Here is a 20,122-nt window from a genome sequence, read left to right on the forward strand (position 1 = left end):
AAGCTTTCTTGTTGTTTATTGATAGCCTTTGCTAAGGCAAAAGGGTAAAACAGGAAAATAGGAGGCCTATATGCTTCGCTTGCGATGACACCAACTAAGAAAATCGCTACGCTAAGCGGCGCAGAATATCAGCGGCGTCGACGGGCGAATCTCGCTTTGGCCCGGCGAGAGACACGCCAGCGTGAAGCAGAACGCCTTCGCGCGTTCGCGGCGCCGCTGGCATTCCTGAAGCTCAGCGCGTGGCTACTCAACTGGCTGCCCAACACACTAGGGAGTCGGACCAAAATGCTCGTGTCGTCGCCGAAGTGACGTGGCAGCTGGGCGCCCCTCGCCAACAGGACACCGCACACCAAGCAAACCTGCAACACGGTCGCCGACACGCAAATCGTGCGCCTTTCGCTGCAGCGGACCGTGAGTTCACGGAGCCAACATGCAACAGCTTCTGTGAAGGCACGCTTCACTTTCGTGTTCTGCCGATTCCTATGAAAGAGGGATCGAGCCTAATTTTTTTGTCTAGCAGTGGATGCTGCGTTGCTGAATCCTGAAAATGCGAAGATGGTTTACACTGTAGGAAAACAAAGACTGACAAAAAAATGAAAGCATACCCCACAAAGTATTCACTATTTAAAATGAGGTTATAAGAATCGATGAATAAACATCGTTTATATCCCATACGTGAGAGAATGCGCTCATTATCGAATAAGGACGGGAGAACCCAGCGCATGAAAACAAACTAGAAAGGAATATTGTTTGACAAAAGAACAAAACAACAATACATGCAGCCAGCCTACGTCTCCAAATCTATGGTAATCTCAATGTGTCAGGAGTCACAACGAGCACAGCTTGTTTGATTTTTCCAATGGGAAGCATTCTCTGCTGCAGGGACTTCGCGGGAGGTTGGTGGGTAGGTAGGTAGATAATAGTTTTCAAAGCGCAAACAAGGAGCATGGCGCAAAACGAAGGTCATTCACAGGACATGCGCAGGAGAGCGCCTGTCCTTTGAATGAAGTTCCTTTTGTGCCGTGTTCCTTGTTTTCTCTTTGAAAACTACTTGCCAATTACGCACTAACTAGGCCCACAGAAAGTTCTTCTAAGGTAGGTAGGTGTTGTCCCGCCACATTTCGGACCTTACGTAAAAGAAAGAAATTCATGATTGTCACAGGAATTGAACCTTTTCCTGCAAGCAGAAAGCTCAATGCTCGAACTACTAGGCCATGATCGCAAGCATACTCCTCTCACACACTCCTTTCGACTAGCTATTTCAAATCTTTCAGCACGTGCGTCAAATGCCCGTTTCTCACATTCTTTCCTCCTGAGAGCTAGCGATTTAAGAGCCTGTATTAGACTGCATTCATCTTCGGGATCGGGCCACATGACATTACCCAGTCCTTTCCTCGTAGTAGCGTCAGCTACTGCGAGGAACTGCGCGGCACTGCATAACGCCTTCAAGGTCGGCACAGTTCGAACAGGTTTCAATGCTTCGTCGTCGGAGTGCCAATGACCATCGTCAATTTAACAGACACCACATGACACAGGCGTCGGACCCGTAACAGCATCAAAAAATTACGCCGAAGAAAGTATACGATAGCAGGGGCGCTGTAACGTAAAACTATTCCAAACATTTCTATTCCACTTCTGCTATCAGCCCTTCGCGATTGGTGAAAAACTGTTAAGGACCACCCCCCCCACCTTCACCTGTCTGTCACACGACGTCACGAAAATTGCGATAGCTCCCTATTTGATATGACGTGTACACACTGATTACGCATAATTTGACCGAACAAAAGAAAAATTGTTATTTCTCATTTGACGCCTTTCCACCATTAGCGCTCGGCTATTGGTGAAAAGTTTTCGGGCTGCGCCCATTTCACCGGACTCTCACGCGACGTCAGAAAACCGCAAAAACTCACGGCGTCAAAGTGACGGGTACGCGTTAAAGATGCATTAATATACTGAACAAAACTGAATTTTCTTCAGAATAGCCGCAGGCTACCCCGTTGCGAAAGCAATAAAAGATGGCTGCCACCGATCGCTGAAGCACAGGCTACTCGTACCTGCCGGAGAGCGTGGGTTTATTTGCGTGCAATAAAACTTTTTGCGTGGCCGTGTAACGTTTTGGAGAACTTTCGGCACGTTTACGACTTCGTTCTGCCAACTCATATTTGCTGAAGATCCATTTTAGCGTCATTCTTAAGCTTCCGTTGCATGTCACCGCGATTGTCGATGAGCCACCGCAAGCTAAGTAAGAGAAAGCGGACCAATCACAGACGGCGGCACCACCCTCTTCATCCGGTTATCTATTTTCAGTGCACTGGCTCGGCCCCATCAAATCCCTCTCCACTTGAGCGTGCTCTTCGCCTCTTCTGAGCCAATTAGATAAGAGAAGCCGCTCAGTGTAGGCAATGTTATTCGTTTTTCAAGCAAACGAAATTGACCTCCTACGAACGAGGAGAGCGTTTGATTGGTCTGTTCAGACAAACTTGTGGGTGACCGCCCGATGCTTGCGTCGGCGGTTACACAAATTTGACGGCAGGAGACTTGAACAAAAACATATTGGAATAGTTTTACGCTATATTGCCCCAGTTTAAATACAGATTTCTTCGTTGCGCCACGAATTTGAAGCTTCGAAGACGGTTCTCCATCTGTCTTATACTTAAAGCTGGTTTAATGATGTCCAAGTACGTAGTTCGCTCGCTGGTAAACGACAGGATCCTCCTGAGGGAACGCGGCTTGAACAGGAACATGCCAAAAGTTGACAAAACAAAACAAAACAAAACACAGTGGCCAAATTTGCAAAATTTTGAATTCGTTGGTGCTCTCTGCAATTGGCCGGTTGCCTTCACTAATAATATGTTTAGCATCATCCATTGGGGGAAATTTTCTCTTGCGAACAATTCTAGCGTAACATATTCTTTTCTAAATGCGGGCCCAGGTTGTCTTTAAACCAAGTACCTGAGAACATCGCGCAGTTAACAAAATGACATTTATTTGCTCCGCACTATCGACTGGTATTATTTTTTCTTGAACAAAAAATTATTTGGAGTGTCACTTTAAGACAAGAGTAAATTTTTTTATCACATACGTTAAAGAGGAAGCAGTTGGGGGCACTTTTGTGAGGTATAGCGCAGCACAGTTATCTTCACAGGCTGCACATCTTTGGCGTAACTTATGTTTGCACAGGCTACTTCCTCCCCTAGAGCCGCCAGTATTGCACGAGTGAGAAAGTCGATGCGCCAGCAGCGTTTGGGACGTCGAGCGGGCGATGCAACAAGAAAGGCTTGGAAGGAGTGGGCATTGTTCATGGTCGTGGTTAAGATACTAAAGATAAACTCGGCGCGAAATATCCACACGAAAGGAAGCACGTGTTTAGGCTTGATATATTGAAGTTATCAGTTATCACTCAAGAGTCCTCAATGTCACTCAATGGCGGACAGGCCGCCATTGGAATATGAACCTGGCAACGTTTAACGCTAGAACGTTATCTAGTGAGGCGAGTCTAGCAGTGGTATTGGAGGAATTAGAGGGCAGTAAATGGGATATAATAGGGCTCAGTGAAGTTAGGAGGCAAAAAGAAGAATATACAGTGCTAAAAAGCGGGCACGTCCTGTGCTACCGGGGCTTAGCGGAAAGAAGAGAACTAGGAGTCGGATTCCTGATTAATAAGAACATAGCTGGTAACATACAGGAATTCCATAGCATTAACGAGAGGGTGGCAGGTCTTGTTGTGAAACTTAATAAGAGGTACAAAATGAAGATTGTACAGGTCTACGCCCCTACATCCAGTCATGATGACCAGGAAGTCGAAAGCTTCTATGAAGACGCGGAATCGGCGATGGGTAGAGTGAAAAGCAAATAGACTATACTAATGGGCGACTTTAACGCCAAGGTAGGCAAGAAGCAGGCTGGAGACAAGGCAGTGGGGGAATATGGCCTAGGCACTAGGAATAGCAGGGGGGAGTTATTAGTAGAGTTTGCGGAACAGAATAATATGAGGATAATGAATACTTTCTTCCGCAAGCGGGATAGCCGAAAGTGGACGTGGAGGAGCCCGAACGGCGAGACTAGAAATGAAATAGACTTCATACTCTGCGCTAACCCTGGCATCATACAAGATGTGGACGTGCTCGGCAAGGTGCGCTGCAGTGACCACAGGATGGTAAGGACTCGAATTAGCCTAGACCTGAGGAGGGAACGGAAGAAACTGGTACATAAGAAGCCGATCAATGAGTTAGCGGTAAGAGGGAAAATAGAGGAATTCCACATCAAACTACAGAACAGGTATTCGGCTTTAACTCAGGAAGAGGACCTTAGTGTTGAAGCAATGAACGACAATCTTGTGGGCATCATTAAGAAGTGTGCAATGGAAGTCGGTGGTAACTCGGTTAGGCAGGATACCAGTAAGCTATCGCAGGAGACGAAAGATCTGATCAAGAAACGCCAGTGTATGAAAGCCTCTAACCCTGCAGCTAGAATAGAACTGGCAGAACTTTCGAAGTTAATCAACAAGCGTAAGACAGCTGACATAAGGAAGTATAATATGGATAGAATTGAACATGCTCTCAGGAACGGCGGAAGCCTAAAAACAGTGAAGAAGAAACTAGGAATTGGCAAGAATCAGATGTATGCGTTAAGAGACAAAGCCGGCAATATCATTACTAATATGGATGAGATCGTTCAAGTGGCTGAGGAGTTCTATAGAGATTTATACAGTACCAGTGGCACCCACGACGATAATGGAAGACAAAATAGTCTAGAGGAATTCGAAGTCCCAAAGGTAACGCCGGAAGAAGTAAAGAAAGCCTTGGGAGATATGCAAAGGGGGAAGGCAGCTGGGGAGGATCAGGTAACAGCAGATTTGTTGAAGGATGGTGGGCAGATTGTTCTAGAGAAACTGGCCACCCTGTATACGCAATGCCTCATGACGTCGAGCGTACCGGAATCTTGGAAGAACGCTAACATAATCCTAATCCATAAGAAAGGGGACACCAAAGACTTGAAAAATTATAGACCGATCAGCTTACTGTCCGTTGCCTACAAAATATTTACTAAGGTAATCGCAAATAGAATCAGGAACACCTTAGACTTCTGTCAAGCAAAGGACCAGGCAGGATTCCGTAATGGCTACTCAACAATAGATCATATTCACACTATCAATCAGGTGATAGAGAAATGTGCGGAATATAACCAACCCTTATATATAGCTTTCATTGATTACGAGAAAGCGTTTGATTCTGTCGAAACCTCAGCAGTCATGGAGGCATTACGGAATCAGGGTGTAGACGAGCCGTATGTAAAAATACTGAAAGATATCTATAGCGGCTCCACAGCCACCGTAGTCCTCCATAAAGAAAGCAACAAAATCCCAATAAAGAAAGGCGTCAGGTAGGGAGATACGATCTCTCCAATGCTATTCACAGCGTGTTTACAGGAGGTATTCAGAGACCTGGATTGGGAAGAATTGGGGATAAAAATAATGGAGAATACCTTAGTAACTTGCGATTCGCTGATGATATTGCCTTACTTAGTAACTCAGGGGACCAATTGCAATGCATGCTCACTGACCTGGAGAGGCAAAGCAGAAGAGTGGGTCTAAAAATTAATCTGCAGCAAACTAAAGTAATGTTGAATAGTCTCGGAAGAGAACAGCAATTTACAATAGGCAGCGAGGCACTGGAAGTTGTAAGGGAATACATCTACTTAGGGCAGGTAGTGACGGCGGATCCGGATCATGGGACGGAAATAATCAGAAGAATAAGAATGGGCTGGGGTGCGTTTGGCAGGCATTCTCAGATCATGAACAGCAGGTTGCCATTATCCCTCAAGAGAAAAGTGTATAATAGCTGTGTCTTACCAGTACTCACCTACGGGGCAGAAACCTGGAGGCTTACGAAAAGGGTTCTACTCAAATTGAGGACGACGCAACGAGCTATGGAAAGAAGAATGATAGGTGTAACGTTAAGGGATAAGAAAAGAGCAGATTGGGTGAGGGAACAAACGCGAGTTAATGACATCTTAGTTGAAATCAAGAAAAAGAAATGGGCATGGACAGGACATGTAATGAGGAGGGATGATAACGGATGGCCATTAAGGGATACGGACTGGATCCCAAGGGAAGGGAAGCGTAGCAGGGGGCGGCAGAAAGTTAGGTGGGCGGATGAGATTAAGAAGTTTGCAGGGACAGCATGGCCGCAATTAGTACATGACCGGGGTTGTTGGAGAAGTATGGGAGAGGCCTTTGCCCTGCAGTGGGCGTAACCAGGCTGATGATGATGATGATGATGATGACTCAAGAGTCGTGTCGTCATAATTTTTTTCAGACGCTTAACGAGACGTCTATGAAATAAGTACACTCCATTTTTATATAGCAAACTTCAATTTCTTTCATCTTCTCCGACGATTTTCGCATGTTTTACGCAATGCTAGTGTCGTTCAGAACTTCATCTTTTTATTCATTTATTTACAATATGAGCTGCCAGCCGCACATGTAGAAGCTAATGCAGTTGTTATCTCACTAGACAATCAAACATAACAGTGAATTAGCTAAAAACATAATTATTTAATTTTGGTTATTTAGTGGATATGGATTTAGATTTTTTGTGCAAGTAATGTCCGCCTCTTCGAGCAGACCATCTCAGAGACTAGAATTGCGCTATCTGCCGCAGGCAGTACTAAAAAATAAAAAATAAAAAATAAAAATGTGAAAGTGTTCTCTGAAACACGCTGTATAAGCTACGCTACGATGTTCACTTGTAAAATTGCGACCGAGAAGATGATTGAAAGACAAATTTGCTTTGGCACTCGGGGAAATTTAAGGCCCTTGCGGCTGCTCAATTAAGTTCCTAGAGCGTTTTCAAGATGAAAAACAAATAGTTCTTCAGTACGGAGTAAGAAGTAAGGAGTACGCTTCTGCCTTGTCGTAGAAAAGAGCCCCAAGCTAACCTTTCTTACTTGGGTAATGGCAGTTTAAGCTTTTCGCTAGGAAGAAAAATGAACCTTTTCTTCAGTTACCTTGGCACCGTTGCACATAAAGCAGCTTCAGTAGAGACGGCCCAGTGAGTGAAATTACCGAGGTCAGAAGAGGCCTTGTACTGCGGGCGGCAGGCATTACTGCGGTCTTCTTGAGCAAATCCGCACTTGACCACAAAAGCAGCGAGTACCAGCAGCACGTCGCTGTTCCCCATGTCGCAAGCAGCTTCGGTATCGGCGAAACTAAAAGCGCTTGTGCCGCGAAGCAATGTGCCGAGTGAAAGTGCTGATGGACTGTGGCACAGCTGGGACTCGACGTCGCTCTGCTTGTCTGCTGCTCGTGCCTCAGCTGTTTCCCGCTTAATGATGCTTCAGTGAGGCCGGTTTGTTGATCGCTTAGCACTAGAACACCGGAAATAAAACACGCGTCCACTGAAGGTCAAAAGCGTGGCAGTTTGGGCGAGTTGGTATGTCATGACTGTTTTAGGCTTGTAGCGCAGCTCAGAAAGAGCAAAAAAAGGAAGGAGGTAGGGGTAATCAAAGGGAACCGAAAACAGAGTGAGTGCTAACTTCCAACTGATGGCTTATTTCGTGACACAAGACTACTTATACACTCGGCAAACCATGTGACATCAAAAGATTACAAAGAACCAAGCAACAAAGCCGATAGTAGCCAAGTGGCAACAAATTCAGACAGCCTGTGGCGGAGATACGCCAGTCGGAGATACGCCAATTCATTGCTTGGTAATGATAATGCGGGTGAGCTTACACATGCATGGCCCAGATCAATGATAGCCTTTGCTTCGATGATGTCTCTTGTGAGCTGATTACGACTATGACCTAGAATGACGCATTCCTCTAAAACAGGTTCGCAACCACACGTTTTGCAGTGCTGCGCAGGAAACCCCCCAGCTGTAATACAATTCCTGGCATTGTAACCATGTTCGCACAGCCTGTCATTCAGACATCGGCCAGTTTGACCAACGTAACGTTTTCCACACTTGAGTGGAAAACAATAAACAACACAATGTGCGAAATTAACGAACTTATTTTTGTGGTTCTCATCACAGGAAAGGGGAGCTACCTTATTCAGATTAGTGAGCTTGCAAATCCTCATGAGCTTGTTAGGGGCAGAAAACACTACACGAACATTCGCTCGCTGGGCGATTTTCTTAAGATTATGCGAGATGGTATGAATATAAGGGATGAGGCTTGTCCTACCCCGAGTAGTTGCAGGATTATATGCGTGCTGGCTGTCTTTTCTACACTCACTTAGAATTCGTTCTGCTATTGACGCTTGTAGGGACACGGGATAACCAGCCTGCGAAAGCCGTTCGCACTGAGAGGCAAAGTTAGACGAAACACAATGGTGGCACGACTTTTTCAAAGCATTATTAAGGCAAAGGTTAGCAATGCCTCTCTTGACCAACTTAGAATGGGCAGAATGAAACGGAAGAAGTGGTTTGTTAGCACGAGGTTCATAGAACCAACACGTATGAATATCCGAACAAGCTAGGCGCAGATCCGAAAACCGGATCGTGTGATCCTGTGGGAGCTCGTAGGTAACGTCAAGGGGCGCAAGGCATTCCTTGACTATTGGCACTGCCGAGGCAACCTCAGTCTCAAGGTCAGCTGGAGAACACTGAACACAAAATAAAAAATCGTCCACATAACGAAATATGTTAAAAATGTTAGTCTGATAAAGGTTCACTGACATGGCGACGTCTAGGCGAGCTAAATATAAATCACTGAGGAGCGGGGCAATGCACGAACCAATGCATACTCCGTTTTTCTGCAAATAGATGGTGTCATTCCATGTAATGAATGTTGATGACAAATAAAAGCTGAAAAGTTCTAAAAAGTGATTACTAGGCAGCCCAGCATTATTTTGAAAACGAGTGACGCCAAATTCAATTGTCTGCAAAATAGCTGACAGCAGGTCATTGTGAGGAATAGAATAGTAGAGGTCCTTCACATCGACGGAGAAGAATTGAAAGCCTCGATCAGAGTTGTCCTTTAAAAATTCAATTACTTCATCGGAGTTGCGTATTAACAACGGGTCATTCACGGGTAAAATGGCTAGCTTGGCCTGCAGAAACAGTGTGACAGCCTTCTGCCACGTGTCCTTCTCTGAAACAGTAACCCTCAACGGGACGTCAGGATTGCGCGTTTTCGCGCTAAAGAACACCTCTAGGTGATCTCGTTTGCTGCTGGCAACGTTTCTCAACATTTTGTCCAAGTTTCATTCCCTGCAAAGTTTCTTAGCCTTGGGCTTTTACCTTACTTAAGGACACTGTATCCTGACGCTTAAAAACGGCGGAAATTGCCTGACCAGCTTTTGCGTGAAAATTCCCTTCTCAGAGTACACAGAACCCGCCTTCTTTATTTGCGGTAACACGCAAATCGAATTGTCACGCAGATAGGTAGCTACACGTCTCAACGAAACCTTCGGATGCGTCATTCCAGGTCATAGTCGTAATCAGATCACAAGAGAAATCATCGAAGCAAAGACTATCATTGGTCTGGGCCATGCTTGTGTAAGCTGACCCGCATTATCATTATCAAGCAATGAATTGGCGTATCTCTGACTGCAGCCACAGGCTGTCTGAATATGTTGCCACTTGGTTACTATCGGTTTTGTTGCTTGGTTCTTTGTAATCTTTTGATGTCACATGGTTTGCCGAGTGTATAAGTAGTCTTGTGTCATGAAATAAACCATCAGTTGGAAGTTGGAGCTCACTCTGTTTTCTGTTCCCTTTGATTACGCCTACCTCCTTCCTTTTCTTGCTCTTTCTGAGCTGCGCTACAAGCCTAAGACGCGTCCACTGATGATATCAATTAGTTCAGGATGAAGATCAATGTACAAACTATGCGAAATTTCCTTCGGGGTGCCCAAGGGTACTGTTCTTGCACCGCTTCTCTTCCTCCTGTATATCAACGATATACCACTCAACGTAGATGTCACAGTTCACGTGCTTGCAGATGACTGCATTATTTATAAAGAAATTAAGGATCATAGCGATCACGTTATTCTAAACAGCGGAATGTCTTGTATTGCGGACTGGTATCAAGACTGGCAGATGCTAGATTAATTTAGAAAAAAAAAAACTGTATTTATATCAGTGATAAGGAAGAAAAGAAAACCCTTAATTTCATATATAGCATTATTGAAACAGAAATAAAATCTGTGGATGAATATAAATAACTTGGCGTTATTCTTTCTGTCGACCCAAAAGTGGAGCAAGCAGGTCTCTTACATAACAAGTAAAGCTCTCACCGCGCTGTTTCGCTCAAGTGGTCTATCTCCTCCGCATCCCCTACTACTAAGTTACTGGCTTGCACATGCCTAGTTCTTCCGATACTTGAATATAACATTATCGGCTGGTTTCCTCGCACAAACAACTTATAGCGAAATTGGAAGGGGTCCAGAAGAGGGCAGTTCGATTCATTTATAATAAATATCGTACACAGGACTCTCCTAGCGATCTCCTTAATAAAGCCGGTCTTACCATTAAATGCAGTCGAGCCTATTTCTTGCGCCTTAAGTTCCTCAACCTACTTTTGAGTGGAGCCCTTAAAAGTTGACATAAACCAATACCTGTTACTTTCAGCTACAAGAAAGTTGCGCACAAAGCATTCTAAACATTTAACAGAATTAAGATGTCATTGCAATACATTTAAGTATTCTTTCTTTTCGCTAGCAGCCAGGGAATGGAACGTACTAACAGATGATACAGTCAACAGACCGTCACTTGAAGGTTTTCTATCCACTCTAAGGCCTGCTTATCCCTCTTGACACCTGCCATGTATCAGACTTAGCTTTTTCATTCGTGTAATGTTTGTTGTGTGAATATACGCCACAAACGCCTTGTTTTTGTATTTACTTTGTATAACTATACTGCGCCTTTTCTACCTTGTATAAATATTGTTACTTAGTATTCAAACTCTGACTTGTATTGTTGGGGCTATGTCTTCTCTTAATTCTTTATTTAGGTTCCAGGGCCTTCATTTGTGTGTTTCAGCTTTTTGCGCTTCATTCTGGCCCTTTCCTTAGTCCGCTGAGCACGAGGTCACGGGAACGAATCCCGGCCATGGCGGCCGCATTTCGATGGGGGCGAAATGCGAAAACATCCATGTACTTAGATTTAGGTGCACTTTAAAGAACCCCGGGTGGTTGAAATTTCCGGAGTCCTCCACTATACGGCGTGCCTCATAATAAGAAAGTGGTTTTGGCGCGTAAAACCCTATAATCTAAATTCTGGCCCTATCCTGTAACAGCCGCTCAATGAGGCTAACAGCATTGTCCAAGTAAATAAATAAATAAATAAATAAATAAATAAATAAATAAATAAATAAAAAATAACCACAATCTCGTTCGAATTATGCTTTATTGTGTCTACGTAAAACACAGTTAAAAAGGATTGCAAGGTATAGTCTCTTTCTTCCTGTCCATATGGAATAGAAGTTCTAAATCATCAATAATCATAGGCGTTTTTTTTTTTTTTTTGATACTTTGAAGTGCGGAAATGTATTGCGAAACGCGACATGGTGGTGGTGGTGGTGGTAAACTTTATTGATAAGGGGAAGGAGAAAGGGGGAGATGGCTGCCGGATCAGGCTCAAGTAAGGCCCTGGGCCTGCTTGGCCTTCTCCAACCAGCCCACCAGTTCAAGCTGTCGGTCCACGTCCCTGGAACTGAGCCAGGCTGTCCAGTCAGTTTCGCGACCGCTTGCATTTTATCGAGTTGCTTGGCTGGTGGTGGGAGCGCGCGACGCCTCAGTCGATGCCTGTGGGCTATTTCGTGATAAGTCTTGCAGGGTTCCTCGTGTCTCTCCTCCTCGTTCACGCTGTCCGCATCCGCGGACGAGGCTCGGCGCAACATAAAAAAAAAGGCCTCCACGCACTACAATCAGGGGCCTGAAAAGAGGTTGAACTACTGGGTAGTGATTAAAATTACTGCATAATTTCCTCTGTTTAATCTTCGTATGGTCGCGAGTCCTCTGTGCTTATTGCGTGCTTGGCGTGGGCGGGTGTAGGGTCGCTGTAATCGCTGATCCCGTAGGCCTTCACTATGCCACTCCTGCGAACAACGTGCTCGGGCAGCGTGTAATGTACCAGCTCGCATATTAGGAAAGCAGTTGTCACCTCAGCGGACTTTATGCTTCTTAACATCGATTTAATCATATTCCAATTTGGTGATCGCTGTGTCTGAAGGGGCAAAGTTCTAACTGGGGTTGTATAAGTCGGTGGTCGCTTTTTTAGTTGCGACGATAGATTGGATTTTTCACAAGCACTGCTCCAGGAGGGCACATGTAACCGGTAAATGGAGGCCTCAGGAGAGTACCTGAGGTTATAATAAAGCAGGTGGTGCAGGATCTCCAGGCCACCCATAGAGTTTCATATTAGTATAATATAGTATCTATTTAGAAACTCTATAAGGTCACCCAACGGGTAGTGGGGGGATCAACGCTGGAAGCAGGGCGGCCCGTGGGTTGTGGCCGCGTAGGCCGGAGCGTGCCAGGGGGTGGTCGCATAAAAAATTGGCTCTCCGCGATAGCGGGCAGCCGATCTTATACATCCTTGGCACGCGCAGGCCTCGGTGAGCGCCAACCCACGGACCAGTCCGGGTTCTAGCTTTGAAGGCACGTCGGATAGTACACTGTATCTGCTCGAGACCATGCAGCTGGTTGTGTTGTTTTTCGCGGTAAAACATGCTCCTTTTTCGGCACATTGCACATTGTACTGAATATTGCAAATATACGAGCATAAATAGCTGCATAACTGCAGCGCAAGAAGGAGAGCAGTTTAAGCAGAATAAATGAGTTGTTAGCTAGAGCTCTTGTGAAAATTATTAAAATTTGTCCCTGAGCGATGAATCTGCTTAGGCATGTGGGGATTTGATGCAAAACTGCACAACGAGGGGCCCTGTAACTTAAAAACATTCCAATCTCCTGACATCATATTTACGTAATCTCCAACACAAGCCTCGAGCGGTGACCCGCAACGTTGTCTGAACAGCCCAATCAAACGCTCTCCTCGTTCATAGGAGGTCACCTTTGTTCACTTTCAATATGAATAACACTGCCTACACTGAGCAGTTTTTCGTACGTAATTAGCTGACAAGAGGCGAGGAGCCCGTTCAAGTGAAGATGGTTTCGATGGGGCCGAGCCAGTGCAGTGAAAGCAGACAACCGGATGAAGAGGGTGGTCTCTGCCTCTGCGATTGGTCCGCTTCCCCTTATTTAGCTTGCGATGGCCGGTCGAAAATTGTGGCGGCGTGCCACGGAAAGTTCAGAACGCAGCTAAAACGGATCCTCAGCAAGGAATAGTTGGCAGAGCGATGTCGTATACACGTTTAAAGGGCTCGCTAACGCTTTACTGCCACACAAAAAGCTTTATTATACATAAATCCATGCTCACCGGGAGGTCCGAAGTAACAAGTGCCTGGGCAATCAACGGGCTGCCATCTTCTATTCCTTTCTGAATGGGGCAGTCTCTGGCTATTCAGACAAAGGTTCATATTTGTACGGCACATCAATGCATTCTTAACGCGTGCACGTCTCTCTGACGCGGTGAGCTTTCTTGGTTTTGTGGTGTCGCGTGATAGACAGGCAAAGTGGGCGCAGCCCGAAAACTTTTGACCAATAGCAGAGGGTTAATGGTGGAAAGGCCTTGAATCTGGAATAACTAATTTTGTGCGGTTTATTAATGCATAATCAGTGTGTGCACGTCATATCAGATTGGGAGCTCTCGCAGTGTTTGTGACGTCGCATGACAGACAGGCGAAGTTGGATGCGGCCTGAAAATTGTTTGACCAATGGTGGAGGGCTGATTGCAGAATTGCAGTAGAAAAGTTTGAAATAGCATTACGTTATAGCGCCCCAAATGTGGATGTATGGTGATTTCTGTTCACTATTTTATTGCGGTTTAAGTCCTTTATTATACAGATATATAGATAGGAGATGTTAAGGCCCGAGGGCACTTCCTCGGGTGGACAGGCTTTCGAAGGCTCACCACATTGACTCAGATGAGTCCCTCACGCCATACGAACGTAATGTTACGAGCTTAAACCCTTCAGGTAAAAATTGTGACGTTGTATTTGTGCCATTTTAATGCAAAGTTTAAATTTTGATATGGCAAATCGATTTCTAGATTAAAGAGATGCGGATGTATTCTCCTGTCTTGCGCAACTACGATTACAGACCTCCGAAATGCTCGCTGTGTCTCACGTACAGTCTTTGCTAACAGACATTATGTTAGCTTCACTGAGTCCAATCCACTGGCATTCGTACAAGATATTAAAGAACCTGGAAATAATCTTGCGCGTGGATGGAAAGTGTAAGGACGCGTTTACCTTGCTGATATAAATAACGGCGGATACTTTAACTGTAGAATCTCTTTACCTGACACTGCGCGAAGAATATTCAGCGTTGTGTGCTAACTCCGCTTTTTCAGGCAGAAGGAAATGTGTGCATCCGGTGCGCACTCCCAATAAAAGTGACAGCACTCGCGGTGCCGCAGCTGGCTTGCAAGTTTCCGGCGATTTTCACGTCGTAAACACCGGGTCATTAACGCACACGGCGATAAAAATACCCGTTGAGCAACCCGCTGAGTGCTGTATTCATACACGCGTCTTTAGTGCAGTGAGCTAGGTCAGCGCCCCATGTCTTTCATGTAAATTGAGCGAAAGACGAAAAAAAAAAAGAGTGGCAAACAGTTGCTGGGTGAAATTTCCAACGCCACTTGTTGTTCGCCGTGATGTGCTGCTCAAAGAATTCATTTATATTTTGTTTAGGATAATTAACTAAGACGAATTATGAAAAAAAAAAACAATTCACCTTACGCAATAATCAGCTTCTAGCTTTCGCCTCGCTCCACTTTAGGAGCCAATTGTTGACCTTTGTTGTTTCGATACGTACTTTGTAAGGTTCTTTTACACCTGACCCACTTGACTCCAGCCTCTGTGGGCGCTATCAGTAAGGTTGTGCCTACTACACATAGAAGAGAAGAGGTTAAAAAAATTTGGTCCTGCGGCCGACATAACATGGGAAACCGCACACTTTGTATTAGAACAGCTTTCTCAACCCTTTAGAATGTCAAAAGTAGGCTTACCGCCATTGGATTTTGCACAAAACGCTCAACGATTCTGTAAAACCACTCAGTAGAGGAAAACCCATATAGGCCCGCCTCATTTCCAATTTTAAACAGTATCACGCATAATAAAGACCACAACACCAACGTTAAACTTCAGCGCTCCTTTATTGGTAATTTAGTCCTTCTTTACGACGTACAAATATTCACTACAAAAATTGGAGGACGCTTAAGCTTCGCCTTCAACACGGAGTGGCCTTCAAGAGTGGAACGCGACAGCGTTCCCGTCGGCCCGCCAAGGGGTGTAAGACGCGCTACGGCGCAGCGACTACGCGCTCCGCATCGGACGCGGTGAGCGTCGAGCAACGCAGCGTTCGGCGCGACAACGAAATGTGCGCCTGAGCAAGCGACGCACGCCTGAGCCTTAGAAACAGCTCGTTTCTAAGGCAACACTGCGTTCACTAGAGGCGCTTTTGTACCGCTTTGAATAAGCTTTGAAGCATCGAACTCGTCAGCCCTATAGACCAGAATACGCTAGCCTCGCACCCAGACTAACCGAACGCATACTCTCGCACCCGGATTGCCCGGTCGACCAGCGCCATATTGTACTGGGCTGCCAAAGTGTGTTCGCCGGCGACCAGTAGCCACGGCAAGCGCTAGCTCTAGGACTCCAAAGTGCGGAAATGTGCCCGTTCACGCGGATCCAAAGTACAAGAAGTCATCTGGGCATCATTGCGTCGTGTTTGGATGCCAAAATAACCAGTGGAAAAGGAGCCGGTTGCTTAGCGCTGTTTGCGAAGAGCACAATACACGTAGGGAATCGTGCCGGTGCGGTGTTTTCAGCCTGCACCGATTTCCGTCCGCAACGAAGAATGACAAGCTGCGCCACCGGTGGATAGCTGCAGTGAGTAGGAAGTACTACCAACCCAGTGAAAATGCACGAGTGAGTATTCGATCTGTGTATATTTTGGTGCCACGTTCAACTTTGCGTCCTACGAACGTAATATGTGTAACACGCAGGTTTGCTCCGAGCACTTTCTGGACAACAAGCCTACAGAGCAGAATCCCGCGCCGGTGCTTCGCCTTGGCTATAACGAGAAGGCAAGCCTTTTCGTGTTTTCATTCAGGCAGAGCTCCCTACGGTTAAGCGGAACAGTTGAGTTTGCGGTTAGCGATACTTGCAGCTTGTGCACGGCATGACCATTAAGTGTGAACGACAAGTTGTAGGCAATAGTATGTTGCCCTGCTAGTGAGCGTTATTGCTAATGACAGTAAACTGAAGTCCGCTCGTCACGTAGCATGCGTCCACAAAAACGTAATCGACGACTGCTCGTCGCCGAAGGTGTTCTTGCAGCGCGCCTTTACTTTACGAGCTGGTGTTGCAGGTGTCATTCGTAACGAATTCATTTGAGCCTCCTGAGCTCTAAACTGCGTGCGTGCTGTTATGCGGGGCAAAGCGCAAAATTTTTCCGTTCATATGGCGAGGAAAATAAGGTGCTTAATTATTGTTGTTTTTTGTAACAAAATTTTGCTCGTTCTGACCAGTTTTTTTACTGTTTTTTCTAAGGGAGCGACAACAATCCGATATGGCCTCGCACAAGCGAAACAGGTCTGACACCAGGTAGCTGCAGTTGGTGAGGCTAATTTTTTGGAATGCAGGTGCGGTTGTTGTCTTGTACCAAAGGGGTCCCTGATGATGCAGCTTTAAGTAGGGATGGTAATTTTATGTGCCCTGTCATGGTTTGTGCAACTGTACAACACCTGCGTCTGTCATGCTCGCCCTGTTAAACGGGCTTTGACTGCACATGTAGTTGAACATTATAGCTACTGTAGTTCCTCATTTTCCAATGAGTGCAGGTTTAGCATCATATGCCGCTTGTTCGAGTGCTGTAGGCTTGTGTTCTGAATGTTGTACTCTTAAGTGGTTGCACGATACAATTGGCCTGGTGTATTTTCTATTTCATTTTGAGAGGACTTTATATCTTCGCAACAGTGATGGCATGGGAAAGAACTACAGTCCTTCTTACTATAACATCTATTTTGTTTTCAATGTGCAGGTAGTGAAGGGCAGGCGTCTGCTAATCAGGCAGTCAAACGAGCTCGCCAGTTGGTTGCCAAACGCGGCCAACCCAGTACTGACCATGACAAACAAGACCAAACTGAAAGCGCAGAGGACAATGTTCTGCGTGCTTTAATAAAATATGGCACCAACACAGTGCTGTAAAATCCTTCACAGGTTACGTGCCAAAAAGCTCACACGTGTTCTAGCACATAGCGCGCGGTTTGTACAAACGCAATAGCGTACATACCCGATATATTCGCTTCTGCAGTCTGCACAGCACTCAGTGTGGCCATTGCGGACTTGCATGAGGTGTTGAAGTTTGATTGAATCGAGACAGCGCAAATGACAGGTTAGAAAAAACGCGAAACACGCCTTCCGCCCAGCTAAAAAGCCCATGTTTCGCTTTCGCGCCGGGTCGCATCTTCCAGCGTGGCAGCCCAGGCCTGCTACTTCGCGGCGCTTGGGATAGATGGCGCGACCGGCGCTCATCAATATGGCGGCGCGCTTAGAATTCACGGTGTTCTGGTTTATAAGGCTGACACTTGGTGCTGAAAACTTGCAAATTTGTCTTGTTTTCTCAAATGTCATTTGTTGTTTGATATAGAAGTACAAAACAGGCAATAAATAAATAAAAAAAAACTCGTGGCTCAGTGGTAACGTCTCCGTCTCACACTCCGGAGACCCTGGTTCGGTTCCCACCCAGCCCATCTTACAAGTTATTTTTTATTCATAAAGTGCCTGCTGGGATTTATCGCTCACGGCCAACGCCACCGACGCCGACGACACCGGCTTTTCTGCGACACGAGCTTCTTAACGCTGTCGCGTTAATATATTACCGTTGATACTCAGCGAGGTGCACTAGGCAAATGTCCCTAGTGGGAGCCGCTGTAGGTTACTCGTTATCAGGAAATGACGGACCTGGGGTGCTATTCTAACACTCAAATTCTACCACATTGTCTAATTCGTCTTATTGTAAACTCTACTAGGCCCACGCGGCTGCTGTGGCCTCTCTGATTGGCTCAAAACGCCAGCATTGAGGACTTCAACAACATGGCGGAATCGGACGTCTATAGAAGAGCAGCCCCCTGCTTTGTTTTTGTGGGGTTTGTGCGCGTTCCAGAAATATATGCGTGCTTTTTGCCTCTTACATAGCTGCAGTAGCAGGTGGTCTCAGGTAGGAGGCTACAGCACAATCCATGAGCTTGCTTAGAAGAGATGAAAACATGGGGGCGGGGGGGGGATGGCCATCAGAGATCTTTGTTCGGAACAGAACGCGCTTTGTCGTTTAGGCGTCAGAAAGTGGGCGGTCCGCAAAATTTGTGACAGCGGGAGGGAGAGAACAGCCAATCGGCCAGCGAACTCCGCGGAAGTTGGCATACCTTGTTTGCCGTATGCCTGGGGAAGATATAGTGCAAAAAAAGTTTCTCGCCTTCTAATGAATAAAATGCTTATATAAAAGAATCTACTTTTCTTCTCAAGCTTAAAGATGTTCTGAAATCGTAATACGTACAACTACTACAATTTATTGCTATTCTTTTCTCTGCATGGTCGCTAGTTGGATCCGAACGTGCCATTCCGGAACTGCAGCCGCCGTTTTGATCTACTGGAGCTCACCAGACGTGCCATGCAAAGCCGGCATCGTAGTGAGCGCGTAGTCGCTTGAACAGAAGAGCTCTCACCGCGTTGTGTTCTTAACTGATGACACGTTCGGTTTGAAAACGATTGACAGGAATGTCATTTTGACGTCACCAAAAACGTGGCCGCGCCTTGCGCCTGACGGCATCGGCGCGGCCTGGGCCAATAGCGTGAGGAGAAACTGAACGCGCGTTTCGAACAACGATCTCCTGTCGTGCCCCAAGGGCACGATCAAATTGTACTTTAGTACCACGCGTTGTACCCTTTATTTGTCCAGAATGTGTAGAATGAGGTGCACTGCGAATAGCAGTCCGCTATTGTTTGCCACGCATTATAAGGGAGTCGCCAGGGGCTCCTTCGTTAAGAATATTATTGCCGTGGTCTTAGGGACGACAGTGACATGCACAATGTCATTCAGAGGCATGTGAGAAACGGCGAAGCATGGTGCACAGTTCAACAAAGTCCCTATTGTATATTTTTTACCCTGTGCTGGTTCTCTTTTTCCTCTCCATGAATACCACGTACGGAGAGAAACTCAAACTATTTCGCTCCCACTGTCCTCCAAGCCTCATGAAGTAGCAGTGGTATAACGTAGAAAGTACATTTTTTCCACATGGATATAATAATGAGTACTGAGTAAATGAGGACTTTTGTTTATTCCAGGAAAGTGAAAACTACTTAATACAGTATGTTCCATAGGTCTCTCTCTCGAGCTACTAGGAGTGTTCTGGCAGCTCTGTTTACATATGGCTGGCTGAAATCGCATACTCCAAACACATTCATCTGGTTCGAGCTTCGCGCGTTCTCCAGCTGAGAGCTCTCGGAAGCGCTGTTGCCTTTGAGCTGGCCGCCAAACTCTAGATATAAGGATGTTTATTGGGCGAGTCCAACAAACAGGCGGTATCTCGGAACAGTACGCAGGGAGAACAAGATGGTGGTGTTCCAGTGCCGATCACGTGCCCTCCGCTTTTGATGATGATCGCTGAGCCGGGGATGTCATTCTCTTCCTTTATTATAATTGCCCCCGTCGAGAAAGGTGGAGCAATTCTGGCGATCTAACAGGTGGGGACAAGAGGGTCGAAGTACGGCTTGAGGCGGTCTACGTGAACAACATCACGTCCACGTCGACGACGGTCGCCGTGCGTAAGAGGTTCAATGACGTAGTTTACGGGGGACGTACGCTCGATGGCGCGGTAGGGACCATGATAATTTCAGAGTAGTTTGGACGACAAGCTAGGGGCGCAGGGCGGTACAAGCAGCCACACAAGTGCTCCTGGAGCGAATGTTGCGGCAGGAGAGTGGTCATCATCGCGGGCGTTTTTCTGGCGTTGTTGGTCGGCTGTAGTAAAGCGCTTGGCTAGTTGTCGGC

This window comes from Dermacentor andersoni, chromosome 3 (assembly GCF_023375885.2).
Source record: "Dermacentor andersoni chromosome 3, qqDerAnde1_hic_scaffold, whole genome shotgun sequence".
In the NCBI taxonomy this organism is placed as follows: Eukaryota; Metazoa; Arthropoda; class Arachnida; order Ixodida; family Ixodidae; genus Dermacentor; species Dermacentor andersoni.